This window comes from Ctenopharyngodon idella, chromosome 5 (assembly GCF_019924925.1).
Source record: "Ctenopharyngodon idella isolate HZGC_01 chromosome 5, HZGC01, whole genome shotgun sequence".
In the NCBI taxonomy this organism is placed as follows: domain Eukaryota; kingdom Metazoa; phylum Chordata; class Actinopteri; order Cypriniformes; family Xenocyprididae; genus Ctenopharyngodon; species Ctenopharyngodon idella.
In genome coordinates, this window is record NC_067224.1 from 29,671,102 (window position 1) to 29,694,847 (window position 23,746).

Below are 23,746 nucleotides of genomic sequence, written 5' to 3' on the forward strand. Positions count from 1 at the left end.
TTTCGCATTTTTTCATGAGACTCACTGTGTTGCCATGGTTTCTATGGCAGTAAAAGCGGAAACCAAGGATAACGTGGACATGACACCATTGACAGGCAATGCAATGAAGTGGGACATTACACTGGTTAAAATCGTGAATTTCTCTGGATTTAAACATTGTTGGAAACATTTGGGATAATGTAAATACACAAGTGAACAAAATATGCTAGTGGTTTTTGGATATTTTCTTGCAAAAATCTTACAGATTGTGCCATTAATAATCATCTCAAAAGTCTTGTTTGACCCAATTGCTACCTTAGTTTGACAATATACATGTCTACGCACAAGAATTTAAAAAATGAAATAGTTTTAAACTCCTGAGACAATGAAAGGAGAGAAAAATGAAAAAAAAAAAAAAGAGGTAATATTTCAAGCTGTTGAATGTAACAGCTGCATGCTTGCCGTCTCTGGCCTTTTAAGGCAGTCTGACCTCGATCGGATGAGTATATAACTTGGAGAGCGGGATCAGGGCTGTGCATTGTGGGTATTGAGACAGACTAGTGCTATTACATCAAGCAGAAAGCATTGTTCTGTCAGTGGCCAAAACAGTCTGATTTCAACTGACCTACATAAAGACCAGCATGGACTATAAAACAAGACTGAACAACAATGAAAGATAATTTATCCTCTTCTTCCTTGCTCCAAGTCTTTCCTCCTTTTACCTTTTTTGAATCCTGATATGCTACACTGTTTGAAGTCCTCTCTTGATCTTTAAAGAAATATGCTGGTATCAAAAGCTCTTTGAATGCTTTGCTCATCTTTTAACACTAGAACAACATGTTTTGGAGTTCTTTACAACTTTTGGGGAAGGATGGAGGATATGATGTGTTGTTTTTTAATCACTGTTTGTCAATTATCCCTCATAACCACCATCGTTTGCTCCCTGATGTTACGTATCATTAACAAACAAGAAAAGGAAATATAGTCTTGACAGTACAATGCTGTCTTAATATCCTGTCTGAAACTAAACACTTTTGACCCAATCTTTGGGGATCTCATTCTCACCCACATGTTAGATGGACAGGAGAACATAGAAATAGGAGGAACCTTCTCTGTGGAAGCTATGGTAGAAATTCATATTTCAATTGGAAGAACTGATGTTTTCCTAGTAACGGCTAGGATAAAAACCACAACCAAAATTATTTGGAAAGGACATATGTACTCTGGAATTTCTGTGCCACCACAAACACACTCAACAAAACTGCCTGATGAAATTAATGATTTAAAAATTTAACAGATGCCTTTATCCAAAGTGACTTACAAATTAGAAGAATTTAAAACCAGCAATTTACAGGAGCTAATAATATTAGTACTACCACAATACCGAGTTTCCATAGAACAGTAAACCATGTAGAAGTTTGAGCAGAGAAAAGAGAGAGGCAGAGAGGCAGTGCTCTTGTTTTTTGGTTATGGAAGTATTGTGTTCTTCAGCTAATTCTTGAAGGTTGTGATGGCCTGAGAAGATAAGCAAAGCAGATACTTTCCCTTCTTATTTTGCAGAAAACAGTAAAAAAATCTTCCTTTAATGTGTCCCAAAACATTTTGTTTATAAAGCTCTGAAATCAAATTTTGTCCAGTTACAACAAACTAAATGCCAAATGTGTTCTCAGCCAGGTCCCATATGGTGAGTCATACTGCTGTATGAGGTGAGAGTATTGAACTGTAGGAGTCTATTTCACTGCCATGTACAGCCACTACAGCTGCTTGCTAAATGTTTGCACCAAATTCACTGTACAAACTATACATTGTTCTTTTCAGCCTGTAGGAGAGCAACAACAAAACTTGACCGAATACCAGCTATTATCAGCCCAGTAGAGTCTCTCATCATCTTTCTTAAAGCAAACACAGTTCTTGCATAACTCTCAACTAGATAGACAGGAAAAATCAAAATAGAGCTTCAAGTTTATAACATCAATCTCTGTATATGCTGTTTAACTTTTTAAGCAAAATTTTGAGCACATTAGGACGGCCAATTCACACCCACTTAGTGTTTGTGGGTCTCATGATGTTACAGATCCGCTAGAAATTTTACGTTCCCAGAACATTCTCAGAACGTCCCCACTGGTGTTAAGGATGTTGCCTAGTAACGTTCCCAGTACGTTCAGAGACGGTCACGATGTGGAGTTCTTTTAAGGTTTGGGGGACGTTATTTGGCGGACCTTCACAGAACATTCAGGACGTTCTCTGAACATTTAGGGAACCATATTTTATTTGGAAATGTTCTCAGAATGTCCCTGCTGCCCTTGTCAAAAAATTGAATTGAAAATTAGTGCTAAATTGACTAACAAAAGTGGCTGTTCAAACAAAAACAAATTTTTCTTAAACATCTTACAAAAAAAAAAAAAGAAGCTCTTCACAGGTTTTTTCTGGATTATTCTTATGAAGCCTTTTCTTTAAATGCACAACAGCACATGCATGAGCTAATGTAACTGCTGCGTCATTGCATCAGCAACTACACAGTTACTGTCTTTAAATAAAGCAACATACAGTATAACATCAGTATTATTGGCTCATCACTGACTGAAGCACAGGCTCGACTCTCCAGCACAATGGTCACCTCACAAAACTCAGATAACAAACAGAAAATTAAACACTTACAGATCTCTCTAGATCTCAGCATCTTCACTTATTACAAACCACTCTGACTTTATTTCTTTCATTCAAAACTTCTTAATGAGGTTGGTTTTATCAAAATTTATAAATGTCACCGTTACGGAGGTAAGCGCTTGCTTTAGTTGGGCTCCTGACCCTTGACATTGTAACTTTACTTTTTCTACGGTTGTTGTAACTGTGTGTTTCCAAAGCACATTTATTACAAAAAAAAAAAAAATTGCAAGAAATAAAAAAAGTCAGATCAAAAGGGTTTGGTTGCTCTTTGTTGATGATTTTATGATCATACAGTGGCCTTATTCACTGATCTCTGAATATTGTATTCCTTTCATGTCATTGTAGTCCTATGAAAATGCATAAAAACCGGTCTTGCTTCGATATTTGGAAAGTTTTTATCATTGTGCAGAAATTATTCAGACACGATCATCTAGACTCACACAGACATCAAGATTCTGTGTATTAACCTCAACAATGGTGACAAAATTTTCAGATAAACAGATCAGTTCTGAGCATCATAAAACAAGCTACTAAAGTCACAAAAAAAAAATTTTTTTGTCACCATTGTTGAGGTTCATACACTGATTCATGATGTCTGTGTGAGTCTAAGAGACACTGCTTAAAACTCTCTGTATAATAAATAATAATAAAAAAAAAAAGAAAGAAAAAAAACTAACCATTAATTAATGCAAAACTAACAATATACTCAGAGTTTAGACTGTAGAGAGGATCAGTGAATCAGGACACTCCATGATGAGTGAATCACCATCACTAAATAACCAAATTCACCCAATCAGAATATCTCTTGCAATTTTTGCAGTAACAAACATGTTTCGGAAACAGTTAAAGCAGCCAAAGAAAATCTAATGTTAAAATGTCAAGAATCAAGAGCCCATCTAAAGCAAACGCTCACCTCCGTAACGGTGATTTCAAACTTTATTATTTTCTATAAAACACCCACATAGAAGGCGACGTTCTCGTGACCTTGCGCAACGTTGCCTAAAAGTTCTCTAAAGGTGACGAAAATTCTGAACCTTTACAGAACATTAGGGACATTCCTAAAACGTCCTCTTTTGGTAATGAAAGTGCTGCAGTTCAAGTTCCTTATATGACTTTAGGGGGACATTCCAATTTGGTTAATTTTATGGTCACATAAGAACATTATATAGAGGATATTTGGGACATTAACAGAACGTTCCCGGTCCTCTGTTTGTCATTTAATAACATCCCCGATATGAGTTTAGGGGGACGTTCTATTTTGGTTATTTTATGGTCGCGCGAAAACATTACAAAGAGGACATTTGGGAAGTTAACAAAACGTCCTATAGTAATAGTCCCCTAAACATTCCCAGAACGTCCTGAATGTTCCCTGAAGGTCCACCAAATAACGTCCCCCAACCCTTAAAAGAACTTCACATCGTGACCGTCTCTGAACATTCTGGGAACGTTACTAGACAACGTTCTTAACACCAGTGGGGACGTTCGGAGAATGTTCTGGGAACGTAAAATTTCTAGCGGGGTAACCTGTCACCTAGTAACGTTCCCAGAACGTTCAGAGACGGTCACGATGTGGAGATCTTTTAAGGGTTGGGGGACGTTATTTGGTGGACCTTCAGGGAACATTCAGGACGTTCTGGGAATGTTTAGGGGACTATTACTATAGGACGTTCTGTTAACTTCCCAAATGTCCTCTTTGTAACGTTCTCGCGCGACCATAAAATAACCAAAATGGAATGTCCCCCTAAAGTCATATAAAGAACCTTGAACTGCAGCACTTTCATTACCAAAAGAGGACGTTTTAGGAACGTCCCGAATGTTCTGTAAAAGTTCAGAATTTTCGTCACCTTTAGAGAACTTTTAGGGAACGTTGCGCAAGGTCCCGAGAACGTCGCCTTCTATGTGGGAGTGCTGTCATAGATCTATCATAGAGCTATCATAGATCTGATGTTCTGTGATATACACTGGCAATAGAGTAACGTTGGAGTGATGAAGTCATACTTTGGTACTACAATGCGCATGTTTTAGTTGTGTGAGGTACTTTGGTCAAAGTTAAAAAAAGTAAAAAGTAAAAGAAAAAGTAAAAAAAAAATCTCTTGCATCATGTTACAAATTGGAATGTCAGTGAGAGTATGTGGTATGTGGTGTAGTAGTAGTGCATTTTATCTCACTATCATCTCTTCATTGTCAATCAACAGTAATGTAACAAACAAACAGATGGTAAGGCGAAAAGTTTCTGAACCCAAGTGCAGCTCTTTATTAAAAATGACAAAATTACAAATATATCCAACCCCCATGAGCAAGAGAAACAACAAGAAAAAAAAGGAAGACCTGAAAACAGACCTCAATACGGAAACCATCTATCAAGTTTATATTGGACAAAGGATTGGAACAAACACATGGTTATATATAACATGCTAATGAGGTTAAACAAGACACAGGTGCTAATAATTACAATCGGAAAAAGGAAACACAAGAAACAGGAAGACAGGGCAGAAGAAACCTGTTAACACTTCAAAATATGAGTCCCCCTAAAAAATAGACACAATGACCCCTACTGGTCATTTGAACTAACACAAAAAACAAAACATATTATATGTATGTCACATGCATATCTGAACTGTGCCCCCCTCTCACTCGCAAGGTGAGATCGGCTTGAAGCGGTGCTGCGCAGACCGATCAGTGTATGACATCAAAGTACCACGAGAGTGATTAGAGAGCAGATGGCCCTGTATGCTTTCGAACCACTCTTGCAGTACTTTGATGTCATACACCGATCGGTCTGCGCACCCGCTCTAACTCTAAACACACACCTGCAGCTAATCACCTTCTCGTTTGGACTTTGGACAGTATTTCAACTGCTCACTTGCGCTCAGTCATTGTCTGGCCTTGTTGTTTGTTTGTTGGAAAAGACATGACTTTGTTGTTACTGGTTTATAAACTGTCCTCCCTGCGTTTATGAGATAAGCTAGCTGTGCAGCTTCCATTTCCCCTGTGAGTCCCAAACTCTTGAGGTTGGACAATTGGTGTCTCAGGCCAGCTCGGGCTGGTTCTCAACCCCCCGCCCCAGTGCCATTCTTTCCGGAAGTGCATGAGGAGGTCACAAGAATCATGGACGGCACCTTTCTCTGCCTGAAACCGGTCTGGTACCTCCTCACTACCCTCGATGGTGGGTCAGCCAAGGGGTACGTGGCGATCCGCTCGGTGGAGCGCGCTGTTGCGATACAATTATGCCACCTGGGGGGGTAACCGTGTCTCCCATCCAAAAGCCTGTAAGTTCCACCCTGCTGCCGGCTGCAGCTGCTATGCCTGCTAGTTGCTGAGGGCGCCTCCCTGCGGCTTCCTCCGTCCCCCGCACGGCCTTAGCAGCAGCCTCCACCTAGGCAACAATGGGGAGCTGGCCACAGGAAAATGGTGCCACCAAACAGAGAGGCTAGTGCAAAAGCAAGAGGCCCTGAGATGGGCGACCCAGAGATAGAGGGGACAGCTCCCTCCCCCGGAGGAGGGCCGGGTGGAGAATCTTTTGTTTCCTTTTCTTTTTGTTCCGCCTAGGTGGAGGTCCTAAAGTGATGGTAGACACCATCACTTTAGTGAGAGCATCCTATATGAGGTATGCTTATGCCTGGAAGTGGAACCTGTTCGTTGAGTGGTGTTCTTCTCACCGGAAAGACCCCCAGAGATGCCCGATCAGAGCTGTGCTTTCCTTCCTCCAGGAGGGGTTGGAGCAAAGGCTGTCTCCCTCCGCCCTAAAAGTGCATGTTGCCGCGATTGCCACACATCACAATCTTGTAGATGGTCTACGGACTGGATACGTCTGCTTATTCTGCTCTTCAGTTCAGTTCCCCGCATGGTGAACCCTGTTGAGTTCCTCCATCACCCTCGGCAGTCAGACGTGGCGGAGCGTCCGATGCCAAGCCTAACACCCGTAAGTACGCCCATTGGTTGACCCCGGTGCTAGGCTAGGTGTCCATATGTTGCGATCCCCACGGTGATCCCATATGTGTATTCTTCCACGGTACAGTTCCCCTGTCATTGAGCCTGTGTCTTTCCCTTGGCAGTGTTGTCTCCCTCCTAACTAGGCCGGAGCCAGCTCAGACATTAATGCCCAGTCCATATGTGTAATCTCCACACGATACCTCCCTGCAGGCAGGATGTGGATTCTGCAGCGTCCCTTTACCCTTGAAAGGGCATGCTTTCCCAGTGTTATCCAATAGTCTTATTTTATGGGTCAAGCAGAACAACAGTTATAGACTCTCTCCACTTAAGCCCTGTCCTATCTTCTGCCCTAGTAGGTGTGGTGGGATCAGCTTACTAGAGGCACTGGAAGGGGCAGCAATAGTGGCACTTTGTTAGGGATCCCAATTCGTTGGTACATTCCGACGTGACGTCAAATGTGTCCGAATGAAAGGGAACGTCTTGGTTACATATGTAACCACCATATGTAACTTCCCATCACCACAGTTGCTGTACCACTGCTGAGTGCTGGGTCACCAGCACCGGCTCTCAGGCAAGATCCCAATTCGTTGGTACGTTCCGACATGATGTCTCCGTTCCCTCCTTCAGGGAACGAGGGTTACATACGTAACTGAGACGTTTCTCTATGTTTCAAGGCATGTGATTGGATGTTCACAACTGATGTTACACTTTCATGTGCACTTGCTGAACTCAGATTTAAAGACTGAGTTAAAAGAAAAAGTTGATGATTAGTATCATAGTACCAACAAAGCCCGACTGAATTGGTTTGGTTTTGTCAACTTGAAACTAATCCTGTAACCCTGAGTTTGATTAACTACCATCATGGTATAGCCCCCTGTTTCCTGTGGATTAAGTTTTGTTGACCTGTTTTCATGAAGAACCTGATATTCTAAGTTCCTGTTTGAGAAAGATTTACCTGTAAATACTTACCTGTATGTTCTTCGAAGGACTGTTTAAAAGACTTGTTAAACTTGCCTGCATACTTACCTCACGTTACTCACCTGTTTTATCACCTTGTTTTGCAATTAACTCCTGCAACTGAGTTCTTCTCCATCTTCTGTTGGTGTGTCTTTACAATGTACAGTTAGATTGTCTAAATGACAATGAATCTACAATGAAGCCAAACCCTAAACTGTAGCTATAAATTGCATATATTGTCTGGATTTCGTCAGATTTACTGACTAGAAAGTGCTCTGGGTTTCTGAAACTGCATGTGGAACTTCATCAAGCCCAACATATTTCAATGTGTTCAAACACATTCGCTATGAATGGCAAATATAGTCAGTATTACACAGCACCGTGCCACTGATGCTTGCAGTGTAAATATTTAATATGGCTGTCAAAATAAATATGTGCTGCCTTTGCATGTGTTGTGAAACAGTCCTAAGGCCACATCAATAAGATACAAATGAAAAAAGATTGTGATGCCAAAAAAGTTCCTTCCTAACTTCACTTCACATGAAAGTTTGACTTCTCATTATTTTTCCATGCTTTGGTTTGCTTTCCTGGAGGTAATAGAGAATCATTTTCCTTAAAACTGATTTGAAACAAAATGTATAGTGAAAAGCACTATGCAAATAAAATTGACTTCTAAGAATCAGCCAAATGTCTTGTATCATGCTTATCTGTCCGAAACATCCATTGCCAAAACATCTCCAAAGGGTGCAAGAGCTTTCAAAATGTATCAAGTGATTTTTAACAAAAAGAGAGAAATACTTTTGTTGTTATCAAATGGAGACATTTGAGAAGGCAGTAAGTCCTTATAATAAAATCACTTTGTTTAATCTCCCTAAACGCATTGCAGTTTGAAGTTTGACATATCACTGCCCATTGCTGCCTTGGGATTTGAGAACAATGTGAGAAAAGAAGAGAAAAGAAGAATCAGAGGAAAAGATGGATGATGAAGATTCATAAAGATCTGAGAAGTGGTTAAATAATGAGAAGGCCAAGAAGAGACTTGACCTGAGCAGCCGGGCGATGATGACATAGATGGTGATGACGACTCTAAGAACTAGACCCAAACATTCATATTAACCCGCCTCAAGAGAGGTTTGACTAAAGATCATAACAGAAATATGCTGAAATCACCCAAAACATATCCATAACGTCCTGCTGTTTCTATGGTTGAAGTACTTACATTTGTTTACTTTTTAGTTTATTGACTCTCTGAAAGAAATGTGAACTGATACTATACTGTCATCTAAATGTTCATTTGTGCTTGGGGTTTCGCCTCATAGCTTGGCTTTCTTTAGCATGCGGTTTGAGAGCAGTTGGGCTCTGGCCATGTTAATTTGCCTGCCAGACCTTGAAGACTTGCTTGATGGCTCGCAATGCAGGACATCTTAAGGGAAGCGTACCACAAAATAAAGGGGGGGGGGGGGGGGGGATGAAGTCATATGTGCTATAAATCCCTACAAGTAGAGCTCTCTGCAGGAGTGAGGTTCATTACAACCTGACACAGTTAGGGGATTCCTGCTTTCTCAATTTCTCTCAGATGGAAATCTGGACTCTAAACACAAACATGCAGTTTTCATTTTGAGGCTCTGAGTTATGCACTTTTATGGTGAACAAACATCAACCAGTTAGACTTAATAAACCTGGGCCTGGGGGCTGCACTAATAAAGTTAATTTTTTTTTACACTGATTGTATGTTGACTGATAAAGGTCCAAAAAGCTCCAGAACTTTAACATAATTAGATGCTTAAACATAGACTAAAAAGAATGACAGATATTTAATTAAAGGTTCAAACACTAAAGAATAAATACTAAAAACATTAAATAATAGAAAATAGTTGTTACTTACATGGTTATAGAGAAAGTAACAATCTGCAAAATATGCTACAAAAACAACTCTTCTAGAATGGTCATTTCTGATTGGTCATTCGGCACATTCAGTGGTCAGATTTTGCTAAATATTTGCAGTTGTCCATGTTAATAACATATATCAGTCGGCTGTCGAACTGAAACTGGCGATACTTTCATTTCTCTCGTATCACACCGCACATTTGCGCTCTCTTACAAACACAACTAGAGTGATCCTGCATCTCAATAATAGATTGTAGTTAATATTTGTAATATTGTTTTAGTGTCTTTAGCATGTTTCGAACATTGTATTGAGCATTCTTAGAGAGTTGTCTTTATAGCACATTTTGTGGACTGTTAATTTCTCTATAACCATGTAGTGTTTTTTTTTTTTTTCTTAGAGGAAGATTTAAGAAAATAGATGTAAAATTGTAAAATAATTTCAGTTCAAATTAAAGTTTCATATCCATGTATTTAATTTATTTAATTAGTGGGTAATAAGCTGGATAATGTACAGTCACCCAGTCGTTATTGCAAAATAAACCCCTTCAGAGTGATACAAGACACCTCAGCTTACATTTATTTTCTCATGCTGTTTAATGGGACATATTCTTCCAAAAGGGGGTTACAGAAACTATATTTCCAATAATAAATCCATGATCAAAAAAAAAAAAAAAATCAAGAGATTTTTTGCCTCAACTGAACTGTGACTCTAAACAAATGATCTAATACATCTAGTTTAATAAACTTAGAGGGGTAAAATTCTCATTTTAATAAAGTTTGTTAGAATAGAGATGGATTTCATATTTAATTTCAGGATTTTCTTTATGAAAGTAAAAGTCATAAACCATCAGGAAATCCCCTGTTTTGAGATATAATTAAAAAAAGAGAGAAGCAGGATATGTACAGCCATTAATTAAGTGCAGGGATGCTGACACAGACGATCAGGGAGGTCTCAGTCAATGAACTCAGTGGGCCTCATCAGTATTTACACACAGTTTCTTGGCTCAAAAGTTTATTTGTTCCAGACATAGGCCTACATGCAAATAAGCCACTTGACTACTCTTGAAGAGAATGGTGTGGCTTACACAAAATCAACCAAAAAGCAAATGCAAACAACATCAATTAACTCATGCCTCATCACATGAGAGGCTAGGAATTCATTTCTATTGGGTTTAAGTGCGTTCTCACATCAGCTCTTATGGTGAGGTAAACCCTGAGCAGAATCAAATAAAGAGTCAGCTTTGTCTCCATAACTTTGGCCAGTGTAACAATACATCATTACTTTTTCTTATTGAAGAATATCACTGACTCATTAGAGTCTCAGCTAAGGCCAGAATGAAATTCAGTCCAAACAGTAAAGAACTGTATTATCTGTTAGAGAGCATGACTGAGCCTTAAGCAAGTTCTAAGCTATGTTTTAGACAGTGTCGATTTCTGGAAATGTATACTTAAAATGTCCCTATAATGCTCTTTCATTATAGATATTACCTTTTATGCAGTGTGTAATATAGCTGTTTGTGAATGTAAAAAGTCTTCAAAGTTTTAAAGATCAAAGTGCAGATAAATGAAGTTATTGTCGCTCCAAAAAAATTCTGAACTTCCAAAACGAGTTGTCAGTAATTCCAATCTTTCTTCCTCAACTTACATAGGTAATAATGTAGCAAATTTGCATAATGCCCACCTATGGTCTTCATTGGCTGCACGCGAACAACGTTTACTTTGACCCGCCCTCAAACACTGTAGCTGGTTCTTGTTGTGTACATGTCGAGAAGACGACGTTTCCGCGCTGAAAAAGCAAATTCTCTTTTGTATACATTTCCAAAGGATGAGGATGAGGTTATAATTACCACAGCGATACAACAGCAGTAGACCCTTTTGACGATTGCTTCTTGAATCTAAAGATCTAAATGGGATTTACAAAATGCTTAACCATTAAAGATGGGACAGTACCCACTTTATTTGGACCAACTTGCTCCTCAGAATCACAACCTGTAAGAATGATTAATTATTGATGTATATATTTTCTACAGAGTGTTCAAAATACATAGTTTTGTGTTTTATATTGTATAGGTCTCCGGCTAACCGGCTAACTCACCACTGTCTTACTGAAATACTTCTGCTAATCAGCTATGGGCCCATTATTACCTAAAACTGTGTCCATTAATGCAGATTGTCTGTTGTTCTTACTACTTTGAGTAATGATAAAGGATGGAGCAAAATTTTTTTTTGACAAACTTTAACCCTTAAGTGCATAATTGTTTTTTGTTTTACCAACAAAAAACAATTATGCACCAATTGTTTTACCAATCATTATTACATATTCGGGTCTTGAGCGACCCGGATTTATATCTAAGTTTTGCTGATACTTGCTTATTCTTTTGTTTTAAGTGAAACATCACATCATCATTCTGAATCAGATATTGCCACCTTGAGGTATAAAGGTGAACTGCAATTATTGAGTCATCAGAGATTTAATTATTGTTATGCAGAAAAAAATATACTTATACTATTACATACCTCGGGTTGCTAGTGACCCTATACACTTTTTACAAAAAATTAATTATAAAACAAAAATTGTTTTATAATTTAATTTTTTTTAAATTATATTACTATTAATTTTTTTTTTTTTTTTTTTTAATTTTCCTTGTTATATTGTTTAAAATTAATAGATTGAGGAATACTAAAAAGGTTGGTGTCTAAATTTAAAAAAATGAATGAGGGGGAGGGTATGAATGACGTCTCGGGTCGATAAAGACACAAGGTGCACACTGTGGGTTTTATAATAGTCCTTTACGATTGTTGCTTGTGAGACTGTACGAACATGATCCTCACGTCACACTGTGGGATCTCAGCTGTCCTATATGTCAGATTGTACGACAGTCATTAACAAAGAAATCTCTAGCGTTAATTTTGATCACGGCTTAATTTGAAAAATGAAGACAATTTGACGTTTGTCGTAGAAGTCACACTGCAGGACTGTGCGCCAAATCTTCTGACACTGCCAGAATTTCGTTGGAGGTAAAATTTGATCGCAATGGTCATTAATCGGCTGTCGGTGAACATGTCAAACTGGCGACCAAAGACTACAGATTTTTGCCTAGGATTATAGGAATCTTTTAGGATCCTCAAAATTTGTCTCAGACGACCAAATCGTGGCCAAAATCGCAGTGTGCACCCGCCATATGGTTAAATAATGTAACCTTATGGTCACGTTACTTAATGTTACATCGGTCATTCACATTAGTGCTCGGCTATCATATGCACTGTTATTGATACCGTTAATGATACAGTTCCCACTGTGCACCACAATAAATTAGAAATATACACATTGGTTTGATGATGGACATACACTTGCTAATGCTGATGGTTAGGAATTACAGTTGCAACATCTCATGTTGTATGACAAACTGAGTAGCGTATCACTGAGAAACGTCCTGCTCAAGTCGTTCTTGTGATGGAGGTTCTGGTTGAATAACTAGTTCTTACAGATTTTATTTATACATTACAAGCATATCTACAGTGATGACATTATCAATTTGTAGGCTACACAAGTGCTTTAAATGACATCTAGTGAAAGCTTGTTTCAAATTTGAACTGAGTGCCTTTTTCTGTTTTCATTCATATGAAAAAAATAGGCACCAACCCACCAAAACCACTGCACCTGCTGTCCTGCTCCAAACCAGTTCAAATGATCTCACCACATTTTGCTCAACTGACAAGACTTTGGCAGACCGATGTTGTTGATGTGGTCTGGAGGTGAAGAAAGTGAGGAATTTCCTGATTTTTTTCAGTTTTATGTTGTTTACCTAAATCCAGCCATTTGCCAATGTGTGTGTAGCTCCAATATTAACATTATTTTTTACCTGAGTTTGAAATTTAAAGTGACTGTAAACATTACATTTGTGCTGTATAAACCAAGACATGAACTGACACTGGACCAATTTTAGAAGGTGAAATTGTTTTTAAGCTGGCTATTCTGACAGATTTGGGGGCTTTACATTAAACTGATTAACTAATAACTAAAATTTAGCTTAAATAAAAGACTCTCCTCCAAGAGTTTAGAGAGAACAAATCAAATTAAGAATGAAACCCCACCCCGCTGTTTAACCTTAAAGAACCTTTCTCTCCCAGCATCTGCAGCTAAATAGATTTAAACCCAAGTGACCTCTTCTAGGCTGTCCCACCCTTGACTGTAACCATTAAAAGCCTTCGGTTTTATAGTTTTCCCCCTAAGCAAACCTTACCCCAATATACTAACAGCAGGCATATAGCAGGCCAACGCCATCCCAGTGCACAATGTTGTAAACTTAAATATCACTCAGAATCTAAAGTAGGACAGCCTTTGAGCTTTTGAGAACTGTTCGATTATGACACCACAAATGACATGGAATTGAAGTCAGGTGGGCTTGTGTTCAATGATCTACTTATACTTATGCAACTGATGAGCCTCCACCCAAGCCAAATCTAAAATCATTCTCTGCAACAAAGACTGTGACTGGTAAAACCCAAACTTTTACTGCTCAACGGAACAATACGTTTAATTGGCTTGAGTAGAGCATAATATTTTTTGTAAGGAATGTTGTCCTTTTCCAACAACAGGTGGAGAGATTTTGAGGCTTTAAAGATTGGCAACATATTTCAATATTTTGTTCTAAATGTGAGGCAAGTGAGCAGCATGATTTAGCACAGACACAAGCTGACACACTCAAAGAGAGACACAAGAAAAAAAGATTAAGACATAATCAGCTAAAAAGAAACCAATAACACGTAAGACCTCACAGATCTCATTTATTTTGCATAAAGCAGGATATGGGCAATATGAAACTTAACAAAAGGAACTTTTTACACTGATTAATGCTTAGAAAAACAATTAAAAGTAATTGACTGCCAAATAATCAATCAATATCATACACTATTTACGTTACAGGCTGAGATATTTTACTAACCATGCCCACCTTGCTACAGTATTTGATCGATTTCTTCATAAGTTACACACTCCTTGTCTTCTGCTTTATAAACAAATTATAGAGCATTGCGAGTACTCAATGAACTTGAAATCCTTCAACTGGACCCCCAAAGTGAGTAAGTCAATCAGAGCCCTGATACTATAGATACAAATATATACACAGATGAGAAAATAAATGGGCCTCTTTATTTTTTCATGGTGCATCAGACTCTGTTTTCTACATTCATGCAAATAAAACTGCAATTCGTGGTTTTAATTTTTATTTTATATTTGCCTGGTCTACCCATTTGTCTAGAGGCTCACCCAAATGCAAAATCATACCTACGCGTCTGCTAACAGGCCTATGTTTTTCCAGCATCTGACATCACATTTAATAAAACTGCACTTGGCAAATAGTTAAAATAAATAACAAATAGAAAAACTAATGTTTATTTTCCTCAAATTTAATAAAATTACTGTTATCTGGATTTCCAAGCCTACTGTGATTCTGACTCTCTGCCAGCTTCAAAATAAAAAAAAAATAAAAAAGAAAAAGAGTTGCAGAGCGGTCTAGGAAAATGTTTTTAAATGAATTCATTTCAAAATAATAATAATCATTTTCATCATCAAACATTTATTTAAAAATTTTACAATGTGAAAAACAGCTAGGAGGCCCCTTGGGCACTCAGGGTTTGGATAAATGAAAAATAGTCCAAAAAGATTTAGATTTTATTAGAAACATCTGAGCCCAATGAAAGTGCTCATAAAATCTTCATCTCCCTGATTGTAACCTCTGATTACTGTCTGCCATTACTAAATTATTGCTCTTATGAACTACAGTACCCTGTTGGTTACATTATGGGGTTCAGATATTTACTCACCTTGCTATTTGATTTATTTATTCTTACCAGTTACACACTACAGTATATACTTAAAATAAGTGAATCCTTGAACTCTGAGCATTGATAGCTGCTCTCAGACAGCAGTATCCTGTTTTATAAACAAATTATAGAGCACTGCGAGTTCAATGATCTCTCTCAGCCAAGAGCCATTTGTCTTTATCTTAAACACTGCTTGTGTATTGAGGGAGGATAGCAAATGGGATGGCTTATAAGAAAAAAACTGAGCAAAGGGTTCACAATGACTATAAGGTTGCAGTGTAAAATATATTTATGCACTTTGTTGTGTGCCATTGCAAATTGATACTGTTAATAGTGTTAATCATACTGTACAGGTTTTGTTACTGTAAAGACCATACAAGTGAAATAAAATTTGTACTGTCTTGAATGGCAAAAATGGACTGATGGAATAAGAAACATGGGATACTTGAGGTCTTCCTTTTTTACCAGTTAGTATAACTATGCTGCTTGCTTGCTTTTAGGGTCTAAGAAACTCAAACCAGACTCATACAGCCATCATACAAGACACAAATGAGAGTACTAGTCAAAGCCAGATTGGCCTTTTAGTTGTTTTGGACATTTAAGAAGTCCTGCTTATCTGGAATTGTGTGTTGGATTACCCTCCAGAGTGCAGTTGCTTTCTTTTCAACCTACATGTTTTGAAGGCCTGATTTATGATTGATCACCAAGTTTAAATTAGGTCACGACCAGGGACAAGTCTCCAGGGTCAATGTCATAATCCCTCAATCAAGCACAGAGGGAAGCTAGAATTCCAACATTCAGCATGAGACTAGATGTAGCCACCAAACGCAATGAGTTCATAAAGCTGTACGTGCTGGCAGACACTAATCAGATACATTGCATTTACTGAGGATGTGGTGCATCGACAAAGAAACTTTTTTGTAGCTATATAAGCTCACTTTTGGCCATACCACATACATTTATGTAATCTACAAGGACACTGCATGTCCAAGCTTTAGAGGGCCTAAGCTAAACAGTAAAGCACTAATGGAAGGATGTAATCGAAACTGCCTGCTTAATCACAAGAGAGGGCCAAGAAGATTTGTCATAACATCATGGTTATCTTTTCTTTTTCTTTTTCTATCTATAAGCATAACAAGAAATAATGTCTGAAAAATAAACACTATGCTAGAGATAGAACACAAAGAAAAACATACTATGACAAATAACCTTAAAATATTACTTACTTACTTATAAAAGTTTACTCCATGTACTGTATAACCTGCCTTGCACTTTTTGCCACATACACTACAACAATAGCTTTAATCACAATACCAACACACCATAACAGCAAATCAATACACAAATCAATAGACTGGCAAATGGAAACTCTAAAAAAAAATAGGCAAAGAGCAATGATTTACATATGGAATAATAGGATAAATCACATTTTACACAAAAGTAAAACAAAGAAAGCTTTAAGTTTGCCAATTTTCAACCAACTTTGAATTGTTATAGTGTTATAGTAGATGTATATGAACAGTGTAATCTTTCTCCATGTTACCTGCACTCAGATTCCACTGTTTATTTATCAGCAAAAGTCGGTCAGAAGACGGATTTGTCAGCTACAGTGCTTTTGTTAAAAATACTACTATCCCTGCCCATGGACAGTCAGTAATGAGCTCAGTGCATTATTGGCATTAACGTTTCCCTGTCTGTGTGGTAAAAGCGCATGCCACATGATCTGAACAACAACAACAACAACGACAAAAAAATTCCCTTCTACTGCATTTTAAATGCCTATCATGCCAGCTGTGAATTACCCCTTTAATGTCTCATGTCCAAGAACACAAAGTTGCTAGGCTGCATGACATGGGAGTTGCACACGACCAATCTGTAAACACACAGAGAGGGAATACAAATATCTGCAATAGTTCAAGAATCTTTTTCTTGGTGGAGTCCACCAAATGTTCAAATGTTTGACAGTAATCAATCAACGGTTATACAAACTACATAGTTTGAATAATACTTTTAACCTTATAGTCTCAAAGTTGTCAGTTTCTTACATCAAAAAACAACTTAAATTTTAGTCTGTTCCTCCCACAAATCTTTTCATTAATTTTTCATGTAGATATACAACTGTAAACATATTGTTAATAAAGTATATAGGGGTCACATATGGTACAACAGGTAACTGGAATATCTACAGGGTTTGTAGAACAATCATTTAATGCATTTAACACATATTTACACTTTATCTAGGTCAGGAGGTACCTACATCTGTAAATATGTCCCAAACCTCAGTCATCACCTCTACTGTAACAGGGAGTCTGGCTGTCTTCATCCCAGCAGCACTAACGTAAAGTTTGTGGTCCTTTGATTAAGATGTTCCTATATCAAGACTGTCACTGTAGCCCTCCAGGCTCTTTCAGCAATTGCCCAGGCCTGGAACAGTGCAGTTAAAACAGGTGTTAACATTGAGCAAAACTGATGTGGCTGATGAAAACAAAGCCTTGTTTGTGGTGAGAGAATAGGTCAGTGTACACTTACTCCTAGTATGCTGTGCATTTAGGCTAGTGAGGCTAGTCCTTGAAGAGAATCCAACTATGAACAGCAAACCTTTATTAGTTGATTGGTTAAACAAGAAAGCAAATCAGGAAGCGGTTAAGTGCTACATGCTAGCAAGCTTCTTTTACCCACATTATTTTATCCAAACTGTCATTATAATAAAGATGTTTCATCATTTTGCTAGACTTTTGTGCAACACAACCTCAGCAAACACGTTATTTCAGCTAACAGGAATGCTAACAGCATGATTCCAGGCAAGTACCGCCAGTTCTGGTATCCAGAGCCTGAGACAGTTTGTTGCCAGGAGTATTGATAAGAGATTATAAAATGGAAAGATACAAAAAAATGCAACACATTTACACACACTTTTAAAACAATGAGAAGAAAAATAATGTTTCATTAGAGTAATAAATGTTAATGTTCTACCACAAATAATGTTGATCAGAGTAAAAGGGAAAAACCCTTGGGTTGTTTTTGGCAAATGCACTTGGATCTGCACACCAGATTCCCCTTATTTAGTTAGTTTGGATTAATATGGATAAGGAAACAAATGAGAAACAAGCCAATCTCCTGCTCTTAAGAAAGGTATAACTTTCAGTGATTTGCAGTATTTTAATGGAAAGCTGATGGGTCATGATTACATGTATATCTGATGCCTTTTAAGTAATGTTTTGAATTTAAGAGCATTTTGCAGTTTTTCCCCAATTAACAAACTTACTGGCTGATACAGAGAGCAAGGACTGCCAAGCTCAAAAAAAAAAAAAAAAAAAGCAATATGACTTGTGCATTAAATTGACAGTTTTCTGAAACCATTTGATTGCTTTGTGTGAAAAACAGATCAAATTTTGAACTTAAATTTCAGTCTGTCTTTTTTTTTTTTTTTTTTTTTTTTACACAAAGCTGTTGTGTTGATCCAGAAGATTTGCAATGTAGTGCATAAATCAACTGAACCACTTTTGCATTCTTTTATGTTGTTTTTTTGTTCTTTTTGGAGCTTGACCGCCCCTGATGACTATGCTTTCACTGAATAATTCATATCCAACAGACTTTTTGATGGCACAGAAACCCGTTTGATTTGACCCCAGCAGGGCTTGTGGTAACCATCCAGATGTGTTTTTGTTTTCTGTTGAATTGAACCTAATTGAGAGCAGAAAGAGAAAAATAAACTGTTAACAACATGAATGGACAAGTCTTAAACATGTTCCTATTTCTGGACTCAACAGGACTATAGTTAATCATCTGTCATGTTAGCTCCATTGGATAACAAAATGTCTAAAAGGTTGAAATAAGTAAAACAAAGATCTGATTAAGAAATGTTTGTTGGTGTATATGTACATACAGTATGTTGTGTATTTGATCAGATGAAAAGAGGTTTATGCAGACCTGTTGATCTCCAAGGCCTATTCTATTCCAATATTGAACAATTTTTGCAATAGCAGAGAGCCCAAATGCTGCCACAGATGTTTCTACTTGTGCTGAAGATGCAGACACATGATTAAACTCAACACATGGGAAATTACTGTTTGTTGTGTAAAGCTCACTTATAAGGGCAGACATTTAAGAATAAATGACTCGATTACTTCTTTGCATCCCGAAACATTTGCATTTAGCTCTTGATCAGATGATTTTCACTGAAGACAATCAACATATTATAGGGAAGGAATGTGCAGTACTCCACTACAAAAGAGTCCTGGACCAATTAAAGCAGGTTTGATGGAGCTTCTAAAGAGATCCACTACCTCTATCTTTCTCCTTCTCTAACTTATTGGAGGATGAACTGCCTTGCTTCACCTGCTAAAGTCATTAATGGCCTGTAGATTAGTTCCACATGTAAAAATGCTCCGGTGCACAATGTCAGGTCCCATAAAAGTAGAACGTTGGGCAAGAAACCATGTGAGAAAGTGATGTAATATTTAAAGGCTTTGGGTTACAGTGCATTTGAAAGCATGAAGGTTATGACCCATTTTAAACAAATAAAACATTGGATGAGAAGAAATATTTCGCAGATGGCCACAAGCAAGTGTTTACATGCATGTGTACATTTAAATCCAATAGTATGAAACAGCCTGTTTCTTTTACGTGCATTTTGCTTATGGTTTATGAAGACGCACTCGCAAATAAATCATTTGCACCAGTGCATCAGCTATAGCACTGTGGGCTGGACTCTGAACAGTTGCATATGCACTTGATAGTCATGGTTGGATGGTGGGTCCAACTATGCATACTCATGCAGGCCCCCTCTGTGCACACACACACACACACACGGATCAGCTCCAGCAGGATGAGTCATGGCCTGGTGTGTGGTTGTCTAATGTGGAGTCAGCGCGACTGTACCGGGAACTCAGTTTAGGGGCTGAAACCACAGCCACCCCGAACTCCCTTGGATCCACCCCTAAACCCTTCTAAAATGCAACACATTCACACACACAAACATTATGAAACTGCTTGGCTATCGAAGAGTGGCCTCAAATCCACTATATTAGTGTTTTCACAGACTGAAACTTCTTTCACTGCTCCAATGAGAGACACGGAGAGAAGGATTTCTTAATGGCATTGCATTACTTTTTTTAGCTGTGCAAGCTCTTTAAATAATCTCTTATGTGTGTGTTTGTAAGTGCATGTGCACTGCAAGTTGAATAACAAAAGTACTCTTAGTTAGCTCAAAAGGACACCAGTTCATCAAACAGAATACAAAAACACAGTTTATCATAGCGTTCTTATACATGCAGAATTTCAAATAAATGACTTTTGGAGAGTTGATTCAGACCTTCGCTTGCTGATGTAGACAGTAGGCCAACATCCAAATAACTCCATAAAACTCCATAGATGTTTCTCTTTCTTGTCTGTTCAGACCCGATCGACACAATAGCACTGAGGTCCTTAGTTAAAGTTACAGAAATAACATCACTGGCACTAGCTCACACAATTTAAGAATAAAACCAACAAGCTTGCTTTCAATATAAAAGTCTTTGCTACTGACTCACTGATAAAGACAGTCTTTGGCGCCATCTAATGGCGAAATAATGTAACTTTCACTGAAGTCAAAAATTACAATCACTAACGGGCAAAAATAAAATATTTATTGAACAGCAATATTTAAATGAACAATAATAGCCATTATAAAAGTATAAGAAGTATTTGTGTGAGGAAATATCACATATTGTGTTAAAAAAAAAAATTACACAGCGTATGAGAACGGTTCCAAGTCATTCCAAAATATGTACAGTATATGTAGAAATTAGCATTAACCAAGATTAATAAATGCTTTAAAAGTATTGTTCATTGTTACTTTGTGATACCAAATGCATTAACTAATTTTATGAATTATAAATGAATTGTGCATTAATGTAACGTGTTACTTTTGTTATTCTGGTGAAAAGATCAAAAAGTTTTAATAGTCAACTTGATGCCATCAGTGATATTTGTTTGGTTTGGCATGCTGAGGTTTAGAAAATGTGGTCTTGTTTTTACAAACATTTCCTCCTGTAGCCTGCAGAAACAATCAGCAAGAGACAGGCATATTATCTCAAAATAAACAGCAAACAATTTCCTTAAGCTGGAACTTACTTAGATTATGTGTAGCCTACAGCACAGACTAAGATAGGGGTCTTCAACAGGAGGTCTGCTGAATCACTACAGGATGTCCACCAATTATACTGACCCCTTGATGTCAAACTAATTTCAATCATGACAACTCTCAGAATAGTTTTAGCATGATATTGAATATGGCAATGTTAATGAATTTGGTCTTAGCGAACTAGATCTGCTACGCTGCTGCCGCTCCTGATTATTGCTACTGCTACTGCAGAGCAAGTATGGAATTGCTACTGCTAATCACTACACAGACACACTGCTGTGAGCATGTAAGATATGCTGCTGCTGCTGCATAAATAGACAGACATAAATCCTGTAGCAAATAGGCAGGTGGAGCTGGGGGAGGTGGAGGGTCTCAGAGTAACTCTGATAGCATGCTGCAAGACTAGCTTAGAACAAACAATGTTGAGCAAGCAATCTCATTGGCTGCAGGATCAACAGAGGCCAATCAGTTTGTGCCATGCAGTAATGTGACTGCATCCTCTAGAGTTTGAAAAAATGAAAAAGTGAAGCATATGAGTCTCAACATCAGTAATGATAACTTTAATGGCTTTGTAATGTACTTTACAGTTTCAAAAGTTTGAGTCAGTAAGTTTTTTTTTTTTTAAGAAATTAATACTTTTATTCAGCAAAGATGCATTAAAGTGATCTAAAGTAAAGACTTTTAATTATTTCAAATAAATGCTGTTCTTTTGAACTTTTTATTCATCAAAAATTCAACTTTGCCATTACGGGAATAAAATACATTTTAAAATATATTAAAATAGAAAACATATTTTAAATTGTGTAATATTTTCACAATATTACTGTTTGTATGCTATTTTTGATAAAACCGGCCCCAAACTTTTGAAGGGGAGTGTAAACATCATCATAAAATATGCAAATACATTAATATGGCACCATACACATGCTAATATAAGCCAGGCTTGAAATGTATTGCTTGCATGTTACATGTGTTTTTCTTATGCTCAGCTTCTTTATCCACCAAGGGGTCCTAAGATATTGAGCCCTGTAGAGGTTCTTGAGTAGCGTGACGTGAGGGTTTTGAATGTTTCTCTGTTAATTTGACAGAGGAAATAGAACCCCACCCATGCAGTGTTTTATAGAGAGCCAAACTGGCTTTTACTGGAATAAATTTCTTGGCTGGAACCATCTCAGCAAAACCAGACTCTCCCTTTCCAAGCAGCTAAAATTTACCATCCCACAGAAAAGTTACACTTAATTTCAGTATATGGGCCAAATTACCCTTCATCCTGGTGTATTTGCCAAAAGATAAGCACAGAATATTTTGAGATGATGTGCAAAATAATTAAAGACTCTATATGTAATATATATGTAATTTCATGTATGTCATTTCAAATACTGTGCTGTATGTTACATTAAGTTTCCATCTTGGCTTTAGCCTTATAGTTAGTTGCTAAGATCATGAAACTTCGGTCTGTCCAAATATACTTCCTGTTATTCTGTGTACAATGCCAGAAAACCCAACAGCAACTAATAAAGTCTATAGTACTCTTAAAAAAAGAGCACACATGATCAAGGAACGTGACACATTAACAACGCAGTGCGGTCTGTTGGTGATTAGCGTCGCTGTGTCAACTGCCAGGGTCGGTCAGTCTAATGGCACGATTAGATCCCCATAATCTAGCCAGCTGTATTCTGCCAAGGGCCAGGCTTTAGGCACGGCTACAAAACTGATAAAAGTTATGGCTGTAGGAGCTCTAAAATCAGAAAAATGAGAAACTGCAATCTATCCCGTCTATTTGATACTGTGATGCACTAATCAAAACAAGAGACTGAGAAGGAAAAGATAGAGAGTCATAACAATCATTCAGACTTATATCTGAATATGCTTAAGTGTGCATATTGTAAATGTCAAAACAGTCTTGTAACAGCTTTTTAGATATTTTTAATATGCAGACCTCACAAGATATGTTTTTTTGGACAGTTTCTTGAGCCTGTGTCTTGTCTGGACAGCATCAAAGCAGTCATTGGCTCTTATCTAGCAATAATTCTTGATCATCTTAGATTTGCTGCAGGGTCTCATTGTGCAGTTTGAATGCATTCCAAACAAAAAAGTAGATATGAACAGAAAGATATGGAACAGAACTTCTGGACTAAAGTAAATTGCTGCAAATAGCTTTAATATAGCTTAAATAAGTTTGTGGTCAGTAAGATATTTTTTTAAAAAAGAAATTCAAACTTTTTATTCAGCAAGGATGACTTGACAGTGGCAGTGAAGACTTTTACATATTAACAAAAATTATATATATATTTCAAATAAATGCTGTTCTTTTGAACTTTCTATTCATCAAAGAGTTCTGAAAAAAAAAAAAAAAAAAATTAAAGGAAAAAT